Here is a 12,576-nt window from a genome sequence, read left to right on the forward strand (position 1 = left end):
TTGTGATTTTTTTTTTTTTTTTTTTTTTTTGAGATGGAGTCTGGCTCTGTCACCTAGGCTGGTGTACAGTGGTGCAATCTCTGCTCACTGCAACCTCTGCCTCCCAGATTCAAGCGATTCTTCTGACTCAGTCTCCCAAGTAGCTGGGATTACAGGTGTGTGCCACCACGCCTGGCTAATTTTTGTACTTTTGGTAGAGATGAGATTTCACCCTGTTGGCCAGGCTGGTCTTGAACTCCTGACCTCAACTGATCCACCCGCATCGGTTTCCCAAAGTGCTGGGATTACAGGCATGAACCACCACGCCTGGCTGTGAATTATTTCTTTCTTTATTTTATTTTATTTTTTTTGGTATCATAATATTTATTCTTCTATGTATCGAAACTCATACTAAACAATGTGCTCTGGGTTGCAAAAGAGGATTTATTTCTCGAACCTATCTGTAAGTCTGGTTGTGGATTATTTCTCTTTGGAATCCTCAGTGCATGGAACAGCACCTGGAACACGAGGAAGGTGTGAGTGGGTGGATTAATTCCACACCCACAAGACCCTCCTAGCCTGGACACAGTATGTGTTTCATTTCATGCCGCCTGACCCCATAGTCTCCCAAAGGCCCGACCCACCAGCCATCCCTGAAGGCCTACCGTTCACCAAATATGCCTTGGCCTTGCCCAGTCTACGTCTTGCTAGTACCTTCCTTTTCTTGAAATTTCCTTCATACTCACCTCACCCTGTCCAATTCCTAAAATCCTCACATTCTCCAAGGCCCATCTCCAGTGCCTCTTCTCCTAGGAAGAATTTTCCAAACCTTCTAATTAAAAATAATCAACCATCCATGCCTCCCCCATTACCCCAGCCCCTGCTCCCAAAGTGCTTTTTAATTCTGTTATAACCATTTCCGGATACATTCTGTGTCCCTTACTAGACAGCGAACTCCCCAAAGGCAAGAACTGTCATGATCTATTTCCATATCTTCCACGGAGCCTAGCAGAGGCCTGGCACACAACAAACATCACTCAAATCTAATTCAGGTCTCCGAGAGAGGCCAGGCCAGCGGGTGATGGTAAACGTGTGCCTGACTGATTCCTCCTTCAGTGCCTTCAAGAGAAAGATAGTCATTACTGGAAAACATGGTTCATAATACTGTTTGCAAAAGGAAACTGCCCTACAAAATCATTATTCTTGATGAAAAAATGGGTCTATTTTTTTTCTTGAGAATAGATATCAATCCTAAGTGAAGGATTTAGCCAGAAGGTGAGAGGGAGTCCTCTGAGGCCTGTGAGACCAACACTGGGGCCACACAAGACTACATATGTCCAAGGAGACACAATCTTCAGTTCTTAAGAATTTAAAGTCAAGTGTTGCAGTCTCTTCTGACAGCAAGCTCATTCCGGCCTTCTGGAAAACAAATGCTGGCAATCACATCCATCGTTAATAATTCATAATTAGAAATATTATTAATAATTGGGGCTGTTATTTCAGTAGCTCTTCTAAAGGAGAAATGCCTAAGTGTCTGGATTTTGAGGCAATTATTGGTACTGACTATTACACTGGACTTTAGAAATGATAAAGCATTCACTACCTAGCAACTTCCCTGACTCCCTCTTACAGCCATATGAGACAGGCAGACAGAATGGGGAGGCCCTCAACAAGTGCCCAGTGTCACTCAATGGCTGGCTGAGACTCTGCCACCATCCCTGTGTGGGTGAGCTGCTCCCAGCCCTCCCTACGAGGGAGGGGGAAAGAGGAGGCCTATTCACACCACAGCCTTGATGGCAGCTGCTGGAAAGGTGGGCTGAGTACTCGGTGAGAATAAGCCGAGGAGGAACAAAGCCTGCCCTTCTTTCTTTAGACAAATGAGCTCCAGAAAGTCCTGAGGCTACAGGAGGAAAGTCACTGGAACCAAGAGATCAGCAGCAAGTTTTATGGGGCTTGGAGGCCACTCATTTCCAGTAGGGTGACTGGCTGGGCCTGGAAAGAAGCAGCCGTTCCAGTAGCAGCCGTGGCCAGTCTGCAGGGCCTCAGGAGTCTACTGCTCGTGAGTGGGGAAGTGGTGGGGGCGACAGGGAGATAACGGGGACCCCAGAGCCAGATGTGGCCTGGACACAGCTGCAGGTTGGCCTTGGACAGCTGAGCAGGTTATGCACTGAACAAGGGGCCCTGGCAGCATGGGAAGGGGTAACCCGAGCCTTGGTTTCTCACTGGCAAAAAAATGTGTAATGTGAACCAGTGGAGGCCCTGGCATGGGTGGGGTAGCTGATGCACCCACACAGTGAGGTGTCCCGGGTTCCTGCCCTCCCACACACACAAACAAACCTCTCCCTTAGTGACTCAGGTGCCAAAAATGATAATTTGGCCCTCTTTTTGGAGTAAGGCATGAAGCCCCTTATTAAAATGCAAAAGCCATTGTCAGTCATTACCACGTTATGGATTAACCAGCGAGGAACAGAGCAAGGTGGCTGGGCACCGGCAGGGCTGTGAGGAGAAAGGAGTAGTGGGAAAGCCAGCTCCAGAAAGAGGATAGAGGTGAATGGGCATCGCTCATTTGTGCCACTCCTACAACCCAGAAGGTACATAACATACATCCGCTCTTCATTCTCACAGCAACCCTCAGGGAAGGCTCTGTTACACTGTTTGAGGGAAGTTCAGAAAGACCAAGGTCGCCCAGCGAATACAGGGCAGAATCCACTTCCTACTCAGATTGTTCAGATCCAAGCTCCATGACCTCTGCACTGTGCTGTTTCCCGGCAGGGCCTCTGCGTCAGAGGCGATGGGGTTGAAAGGCACAAGGCTGATAACCATGTTTATTAGGGTATTCCTGGGGCAGCCCATAGGTGACAAGGACTCTGCTGGGGATAGCCTGATGCTGTAGACACCATTCAGATCCCTGTTTCCCCAGGTGAGAGAACAGAATTTAAGCCACACAATTTAAGCAACACACCCAAGATCTCCCCAGCACGCAGGCGGTGGAATGGGGATTTGAACCCATGGTGTGAATCAACAATTATCTCAACATTGAAAAGTTTAATTAAAAAATAAACAAAGGCTGGGTGCAGTGGCTCACACCTGTAATCCCAGCACTTTGGGAAGCTGAGGCGGGCAGGTCATGAGGTCAGGAGATCAAGACCATCCTGGCTAACACGGTGAAACCCCGTTTCTACTAAAAACACAAAAAATTAGCCTGGCATGGTGGCACACACCTGTAGTCCCAGTTATTTGGGAGGCTGAGGCAGGAGAATCGTTTGAATTCAGGAGGCGGAGGTTGCAGTGAGCGAAGATCGCACCACTGCACTCCAGCCTAGGCGACAGAGCGAGACTCCATCTCAAAAAAAAATAAAATAAAATAAACAAAGTACAACTGCACCCTTTAAAATCAAGGCCTCACTCTGACCAGCCCCCTTGCTAAATCCATACCCTGGAATGACAGAAGGGACCCAATGCACAGTAATCTGTGCAGCTCAGATTCCATCCTTCCTTCACTCCACAAATACTTTTTGAGCATTTCCTGTGTGCCAAGGTATTTTCTAGTGAAACAAAATCCTACAAATGGCAGATCAGAAGGCTGGGTGGGAGGGACCATTTATGAATTAAGGACAATCAGCCCTGGGTGTAACTGGCAGTCTCCACCACCTACCAGGGGAAGGGCAGAGGGCAGGCTGGGAAGAAGAGGGGCTATGCAGTCAAGCCGGCCTGCAGGGAGCATGTCAGTGTGGTTCCTTACTTCCCGTGTGTTCTCTTGTGCATGTTCCTTCATTTCTTCAAGTCTCAGTTCCCTCATCTGCAAAACACGGACCACAGTTCTTGCACACAAGGTGTTATGGGGATCCCATCAGATGCCTGCCTGTGTGTACATGGGCGAGTAGGAGGAGGCACAAATGTAAGATGTCATTACTGTTAGGATCCCACAGGGGAACTCCAACTGGGGCCCAGGGCAGTCTCTGGCACCCCCCAACACACACCCCAACACATCCTCTCCAGAAGGATGCCAGGTCAATGCTTCTGAAAGAAACACCTGACCCTTCAGTGGCTGCCCTTCCAGACTCTTTGCAAAATGCCTAAGGCCCTTCAACTGCTCACTATTCCCAGATGCACCATACTTTCTTTGCACATCTCAGCCTTGGCTGTTTCTCCAACAGTCTCTTCTTCAGAAAGCCTTTTCTCATCCTGAATCTTGGTTGGGGCCACCCCATTCTGTGCCTCCATACTTCCTGAGTGTATCGTGTTATGCTGTCATTGTAGATTTCATCTCTTGTCCCCTGGACTCTATATGGGCTCCTTGAGGAAAGCAGCCATATGCTGTCCATTATTTGTACCCTCGGGGCCAAAAGTTGTGCTAGGCAGTGGGAGATGCAGGTAAGTCCAGTGAAGAGGGCACTTTCATTCTCTGTTCTGTACAACTTTTAAAGCAACATTGACTTTGGTAGTTGGTTTATTTTTCTTTTAGAGTTGGGATCTTGCTCTGTCACCCAGACTGGAGTGCAGTGGCGTAATCATGGCTCCCTGAAGCCTCTAATTCCTGGGCTCAAGTGATTCTTTCACCTCAGCCTCCAGAGTAGCTTGGATTCCAGGTCCCCATTCCCATGGCCAGCCTGTAGTTCTTATGTCAACGTCATAAAATTGGGGGAACATTTTCAATGTTCCAATAGCATCTGTAAAATCCACAATGAGGTCCTTTCTATTCCCTGTATTTCAGCTTCCTGATTTGTAATCATGGTGGCTTCATCTCAAAGCCTCTTCTAGCCAGACATTCTGAGATTCTGGGATCTCATGAGAGGCCAAAACTTTGGCCTTCAAAGAAGTCAAAGTGTTTTGAAGGCCAGGGTGGTTGACTGCGTGCTCCCTGCCTACAGGAGAACTGAGCAGCCCCACCCCCTACCACATGCCTTGCAGAGCCCCTTCGTGAGTAATATCCACCCCACCCACACCCACATCAGGCTTGGTCACATGACCTGCTTTGCCAGTGGAACATGAGCAGAAGTGATGTTATCACATCTAACAGAGGTTGTGAGATTCACTGCCTGGTTTGACCATTTCTTTGTTTTCCCCTCTGCCACAAAATCAAGATCAGGGGCTATACTTTCAGCCTCAGAATGAGAAAGTACTGGATCAGAGCCTCAGCTGACTTGATGACCTAAAAAATAATAATAAAAAAAATTGTTTTCATTTTGTATTTATTTATTTATTTTACAGACAGGGTCTCACACTGTTACCCAGGCTAGATTGCAGTGGCAAGATCAGAGCTCACTGCAATCTCAAACTCCTGGGCTTAAGTGATCCTCTTGCCTTAACCTCCCAAAGAATAGCTGGGACTACAGGCATGTAGCATCATGCCCAGCTAGTGTTTTCTCTTATTGTTTGTAGAGGCAGGGGTCTCCTTATGTTCCCTAGGCTGGTCTTGAACTCCTGGCTTCAAGAGATCTCCCTCCTCAGCCTCTCAAAGCTCTGAGATTTCAGGCATGAGCCCCTGCACCCTGCATTTTTTTTTTATAGTCCACTGACATTTTGATGGTATTTGTTACTAACGATAGTCTAACAAAAGCTGACTGATACAGCTTTAATTTGCATTGCTTAAAGAAAATACCACTGGTACTAAAATGAAATGTAATCATAGTTTGAACCTTTAGGTTCACGTCAAGGTTGGGATATAATAATGACTAAGCAAATCCTCCAATCATTCCAAGGCTTTGTGTCATGTGATGCTCAGCACTGTGGATACAGATATGAAAAGTCTCCCTGCCCTCTCTCATGTGTCTCTCAGTGTGAGTTATGGCTAATCATTTGATCAATTTATTCCATAATTTTTTTTTTTGAGATGGAGTTTCATTCTTGTTGCCCAGGCTGGAATGCAGTGGCACAATCTCAGCTCACTGCAATCTCCACCTCCTGGGTTCAAGTGATTCTTCTGTGTCAGCCTCCCAAGTAGCTGGGATTACAGGCACCCGCCACCAAGGCAGGCTAATTTTTGTATTTTTAGTAGAGACGGGGTTTCACCATATTGGTCAGGCTGATCTCAAACTCCTGACCTCAGGTGATCCACCTGCCTCAGCCTCCCAAAGTTATGGGATTACAGGCGTGAGCCACCGTGAGTGGCCTATTCCATAAATATTTATTGAGCATATACTACAGGCTTAACATTGTTTTAGGTGCTAGGGCTGCAGCAGTGAACAAAGCAAAGTGTCTGCCCCATTGGAGCTTATGAGTTGGGGATGCTTACACTCAAGGAGGCACATTTAGGAGGTCACGATCACTAAGTACTGTCTAAGGTCTAAGCCAAAAATTATTTTCCCCCCACTTCCCTGAAGGAAATAAGGAAACATCTCGAAAGTTGATAACATTGTTCCAGATTGAGATCGCAGCTGCATACCTGCTCGAGGGAGGTTCTCTGCTTCCCTTCGCAATCCAGGAGGTCTATCAACAACCCCTCCCTTATGTGCTGCATTGCAGAGTTTACTAATTGCTTTTGCCTTCATCACCTCTTTTAATTCCTTCAACACTCTGCAGGTAGACAAGTTAGGATTTTTCATCCCCATTCTACAGAATAGGAAATTGAGGCTGAGAGAGGGAAAGGAATAGTTCAAGTTGAAACAGCCAATTAGAGCTGGTGCCCTAATTCTCAGTACAGTATCCTTTTGCACTATCTTCCTGACTGCTCAAATATTTTCATAAGAATGTGATATGTGTTTATGAGCAGTTTTCATTGACATATAAAGGATTTTAGAGGAATTTCTAATGCAAATTGTTCTTCATTTTTCTGTTCCACGTATAATAAGTCTCTCTAGCTACAGTGTAATAATCAACATAAGATTGAGGAAGAAACCTCGAGTCAAGCCAAAGTGAGTTTGGGTCCATTTCCCCCTGCATAGAAACTGAATCCCAAGCTCAAGGTGAGAGAATTCATATCTATCCAGAGGTAGTAGAATGAACATAGGCTTTTGCCAGGCATGGTGGCTCATGCCTGTAATCCCAGCACTTAGGGAGGCCGAGGCAAGTGGATCTCTTGAGGTCAGGAGTTCGAGACCAGCCTAGCCAACATGGTGAAACTCCGCCTCTACAAAAGAATACAAAAATTAGCCAGGCATGGTGTCATGCACCTGTAGTCCCAGCTACTTGGGAGGTGGAGGTGGGAGAATGGCTTGAACCTGGGAGGCGGAGGTTGCAGTATGCAGAGATCACGCCACTGCCCTCCAGCCTGGGTGACAGAGTGAAACCCTGTCTCAAAAAGAAAAAAAAAAAAAGAATGGGCCAGGCGTGGTGGCTCATGTCTGTAATCCCAGCATTTTGGGAAGCAAAGGAGGGTGGATCACTGAGGTCAGGAGTTTGAGGAGTTCAAGACCAGCCTGGCCAACATAGTGAAACGCTGTCTCTACTAAAAATACAAAAATTAGCCAGGCATGGTGGTAGGTATCTGTATTCCCAACTACTTGGGAGGCTGAGGCAGGAGAATCACTTGAACCCAGGAGGCAGAGGTTGCAGTGAGCAGAGATCATGCCACTGCACTCCAGCCTGGATGACAGAGCGAAACTCCAACTCAAAAACAAAAAAAAGAAAGAAAGAAAAAAGAATGAACACAGGCTATGGAGTAAAACAAACTTGGGCTGGAACTGTAGCTTCATTACTTAATAGCTGTGAGACCATGGGCAAGTCATCCTCCGCCCTAAGCCTCAGTTCTCTCCTCCTGTGAAATGGGAGCGGCAATACCTCCCCAGCAAGTGGTTATGAGATTTTCTGCGGGAAGCGCTGGTCCATAGCTAGCCCTCGCTAGATGCTCAGTGTTAACTTTGATTGCGTGGCTGCTATATTCAAGGCATCATGTCAGACTTTTTGTACATACTTTATCCTCTTCCTTATTTTTATGACACTGAAATAAAGCTATTGTCATTTTACAGATAAATGATACATTTTAGGGGTAAAGTGTCAAGCCTGCAACCTACCTTCAGATAGTTCAGAAAAAAATGTATACATACAGAAAGCACCCCCCGCCGACACACACACACACACAACGCATATAGAGGAAAAGTAAAACGAATACAGGAAGATGTTAATAATTGCTGGATCTAGATAAAGAGTATACAAGTAGCCAGGTGCAGTGGCTCACACCTGTAATCCCAGCATTTTGGGAGGCCAAGGCGGGCAAATCACCTGAGGTCAGGAGTTCAAGACCAGCCTGGCCAACAGAGTGAAACCCTGTCTTTACTAAAAATACAAAAATCAGCCAGGTGTGGTGGCATGCGCCTGTAGTCCCAGCTACTTGGGAGGCTAAGGCAGGAGAATTGCTTGAACCTGGGAGGCGGAGGTTGCAGTGAGCAGAGATCACACCACTGCACTCCAGCCTGAGAGACAGAACGAGACTGTCTAAAAAAAACAAAAAAGCATACAAGTATTCATGGTACTATTTTTTCAACTCCTATGTGGTATAACATTTGTCAATCTAAAAATTTGGTAGAAAAAAACTCCAATTTGAACAATAAACTATCTGACCACCCTCCCCAGCTTTCTCGTTCCTTCTGAGCACTCTGCCCTCACACTGCTGTTCCCTCTGCCTGGAACACCCTTCCCGGCCTTGCTTAGCTGGGGAACTCCAGCCATCAGGACTCTGCTGCAAAGTCATTACTCTGGGGAGTCCTTCAGACCCGGGGCCTGACTTCCCCAGGTCTGAGAGCCCCTCTCCCTTGCTTGAGGTTCCCCTTGAGCACACTGTAGCCTGTGGGTAGATCCCGCACTTCTCTTTCTGGAGACTAACGTGCTGAGAGTGGGAGCTGCATTATTTCTGTCCTCATCCCCAGCCCAGGATGCAAAGTCATCCAAGGTTAAAAGAAAAATCTCACCTAAAATCAAATATGTTTTTCCAAAGCTTTCCAAGCCGGAGAAATGCCAGTGAAACATATTTTTCTGACCTGTCTCCAGCAGGCACTCAGAAGAGGCTGGTGAACAAGTGAATCAATGAACTCTACCTCTGATCCCAACTTCCAAACCTTTTCTATAGGCAATGGCATAGATTCAGATGCTTCATCCCAATCTCAGTTCTGGACAACAGGAGGTGAGCCAGTGGTGCCTGCCTGATAGAACCTGGGGTAGAGTGAAAGAGGCCAGGTCCTTTAACTGGCATTGGAACTGTCAGAGGTTCACATCCTCATTCTACCAACTACTAGTTTAATGCAAACTGGTGCCTGTCACTTAACCTTTCTGTAGCTCAGGTTTTCCCCTCAATGAAAAGGGAGAAGACACCTGGTTTTTTTTGTTTTGTTTTTGTTTTTTTTGAGACAGAGTCTCTCACTGTTGCCCGGGCTGGAGTGCAATGGCACGATCTCAGCTCACTGCAACCTCCACCTCCCAGGTTCACGTGATTCTCCTGCCTCAGCCTCCCAAGTAGCTGGGATTGTAGGTGTCCACCACCACACCCAGCTAATTTTTTGTATTTTTAGTAGAGATGGGGTTTCACTACTTTGGCCAGACTGGTCTCGAACTCCTGACCTCATGATCCACCCACCTCGGCCTCCCAAAGTGCTGGGATTACAGGCGTGAGCCACCGCCCCCGGCCTGGCATCTTTTTATGTCACATAATATTATGAACTTAGGTACTGGGCATATAAAGTGGCACTCAGCACTCAGTGGCTTACTCCACAGAAGCCACTGGAACACTGTCCTTTGACCAAGTCACTGGGCTTTCCCAGGGGAACCCACATGGTCACGAGAAAGGAGTAAAGACAGGGCAAGGTCCATGCAGCCAAGTATGTATGTATGTGTGCATGTGTGTGCATGCCTGTGTAAGACTGTGTTTGGGAAGGTGAGGAGAGCCACTGTCTGTCCTCTGATGCACTCTGAAAGGTCACCTGGATCTACCCAGCCTGCCCTAACCACCTGAACCATCAGACAGGAGGCTTGCTGGCTCCCAACAGGATTATAAATCATTTATTTCATTATGAGTGTGAGGAGCTGCTGTGTGTTTGAAGTGGGATTTGAAGCAAAAGAAATGGGCAGATTAATGGAGCTTGAAGAAAGCTAAGTATCACTTGCCATTCCTGCCAGAGCACACAGGAGCTGGCAGCTGAGCAACATTTGAAAAACATGTCTCTCAATTAAAAGCATTTTCTCCTGGGTGCTTCATGCTGGAGCTCACTTGAATTAATTGCATGGACATCAGAATCCACCCACCAATGTTCTGTGTTGCAAAGTGGTTCATGAAGGTCCAGGTCTCTCCCAGTACAGAACCAAGTGCTTTGAGTGGCATCAAAGTCCCGCCTCTCCATCCTGCATCTCCTGTAACTTCCACCCGCCACCAGTCACCAGGAGCCACCTGAACACACGTGTCCCTCGTCTCCTGTACATGCTGCTCCTTCTGCCTGGGGTGTTCTCATGCCCCTTCCCTGCCAGGAAAATTTCTGCTCATCCTCTGAGAAACAGTTCAGCAAATATCTACTCTGTGAAGCCTGACACCCCCTGAAGAGATAAGTAGATGCTCCCTCTCTCGTGGCACCTGTTATCAGAGCACTCTGCCACTCTGTTCACCACCCTGTCACCACCTAAATGCTGAGTTCTTTGAGAGCAGAGAGTATATTATCTGTGCAGCCTGCAACTAACTGCTAGTCAATCAATGTTTGTTGTCTAAGTGAATAAATAAAGATTTATGGTCTCAAGGCTGATGCGTTAAAGGAAAAATCTCACCTAAAAATAAATGCTTTTTTCCAAAGTTTTCAAAGCCTGAGAAATACTAGTGAAACATATTTCTCTGACCTCTCTCCCAAATCATTTCATCTTGAATTTCTGAGCACTGCCCCGCTGCTAAACACAGAGCACTGTGACATTGTTCTCACCTCCACCCTCCACATTCTGTCAGAATCCCAGACTGTCACAATGTCAGCCCTCTTCTTTCCCCAAGAAGGGGGAGATTCCTTCTCTCCCAGCTGAATCCGGCCAGATCCGGGAAGGACCAGGAAGCCACACAGAGAATTTCATACATGATCCCAAGGAGAGAGAGAATGTTGGGGGCAGGGATCCAAACTAAGGAGATGAAGAATTATTTAAGGAACTGGGAGAGGGCTGGAGAAGAGGAGGGCTCTGAGCCAGCAAGACAATGGTCTTCAGATGTCAGAAGGGCTGATGTGTGGACCCAAAGCCAGACAAACACTCAGGATGTGGTGTGTAGGTTGCTTCCTTGTGTCCCTGTTTGCAGGGTACAGGCCCCGTTTCTGCCTGTCCCCGAAACATAATTATTATGAGTCCCCGTTCACTCTCAGCAGTGTCCTGGTTTAAGCAGTAATCACACAGACCCTTTAGTTACAGGGACATCTTTTCCAGTTCAGTAAAGGCCGAGCTTTCTGGCAGACAGAGCTGTTCAAGGCCACAGGTCCCCAGCAGGAGGAACTGTGATGCATTCATCCTTATGGCCCAGTACTGAGCACAGGGTCTGGACCTCACATGGGGCCTGTGCCTGTTTGTCAACTGAATGAATGACTGATTGTCTTCAAAGGGAAGGGATTCCTCATCTCTGGGAGTATGTCCATGCAGGAGGCCTTGCAGGAGATTCGAGCATCACAAGGGAAGTACGACCAGAAGATCTCTCAGCCCTTTCTTTTCCACAGGGGTTATATGTGAGTCAAGTTCAGGGATCAAGAGCAAAGCACTGAGGAAGCAGACAGCTTGGGCTGGACCCCTGGTCCATCACCCACCAGATTTACAAGATCTGGTGAAACTGTAAGATCTTGAGCAAGTTACTTAAACTATCTGTGCCTCAGTTTCATGATCAGTAAAGTGGGTGTAAAAATATCTACCTCAAAGAATAGTCCAGAGAAGTCTTTAAAAATGTCATATATGTAAAATACCTGGCCCACAGTGAGCACTTTTTAGACTATTTTCTATTATTTCTAGGATATTGAAGGTGATGGAGCTGATGCTGGACTTTGTCCTTTAAACCCTGGGGCGGTGACTGCCAGTGTTGGATCAGGGACTCACTTCTTCACAGTGGTGGCTGTGGAAGGTTAATCACATGGCGAACCCAGTAACCAAGATTAGGAGAAAGAAAATCCCTCCAACCGCCTTTGAATTTCAGTTATGTGTAAGTTTGCTTTGAACTGGTGATTCAACTCTTACTCTTGGAGAGAGAACAAAGCAAGTGATGTGGAACTCAAATCTCATTTACAACTTAATTTTAAAACTGAGGAGATTTGCAACATTGGAGGGAGCAGGAAACAAACTTTAGAGTAATTGCTCGGTTGCCTTTTAAACATAAGGCATTGAATTGCTATTTTTATTGATGGTATTCAAATGAGAGGATGCCACAGCTGCGGAGGAACCTAGGAGATCATTGACAGTAACTCCTTCACTGAGTGAGGAAGAAATCACAGGCCAGAGACCGGAGGGGCGGTCTCCTGTCTCACAGTAAGTTAGAGACAAGACCAGAATCAGATGGTGCAGATCCTCGGGCTCCTAGACAGGTCTCGGTAGAAGCCCAAAGAGTGAAGTAATAGCCTCAAACAGCAACCTTACTGCCCATCTGTAAGAGAAGAGGTGGAAGGATGATATTCTGAGCACTGTGTTTACAAAAACACAAAGACACCCTCAAGAAGTAGGCTGATCACC

At 46.8% G+C, this 12,576-nt stretch overlaps 1 pseudogene; it reads right to left on the reverse strand.

The window, feature by feature from the left end:
* Positions 1–358: 358 nt before the first annotated feature.
* On the reverse strand, positions 359–451 carry LOC112438988 (small nucleolar RNA SNORA40; annotated as a pseudogene).
* Positions 452–12,576: the final 12,125 nt, after the last annotated feature.

This window comes from Pan paniscus, chromosome 12, assembly GCF_029289425.2.
Source record: "Pan paniscus chromosome 12, NHGRI_mPanPan1-v2.0_pri, whole genome shotgun sequence".
In the NCBI taxonomy this organism is placed as follows: domain Eukaryota; kingdom Metazoa; phylum Chordata; class Mammalia; order Primates; family Hominidae; genus Pan; species Pan paniscus.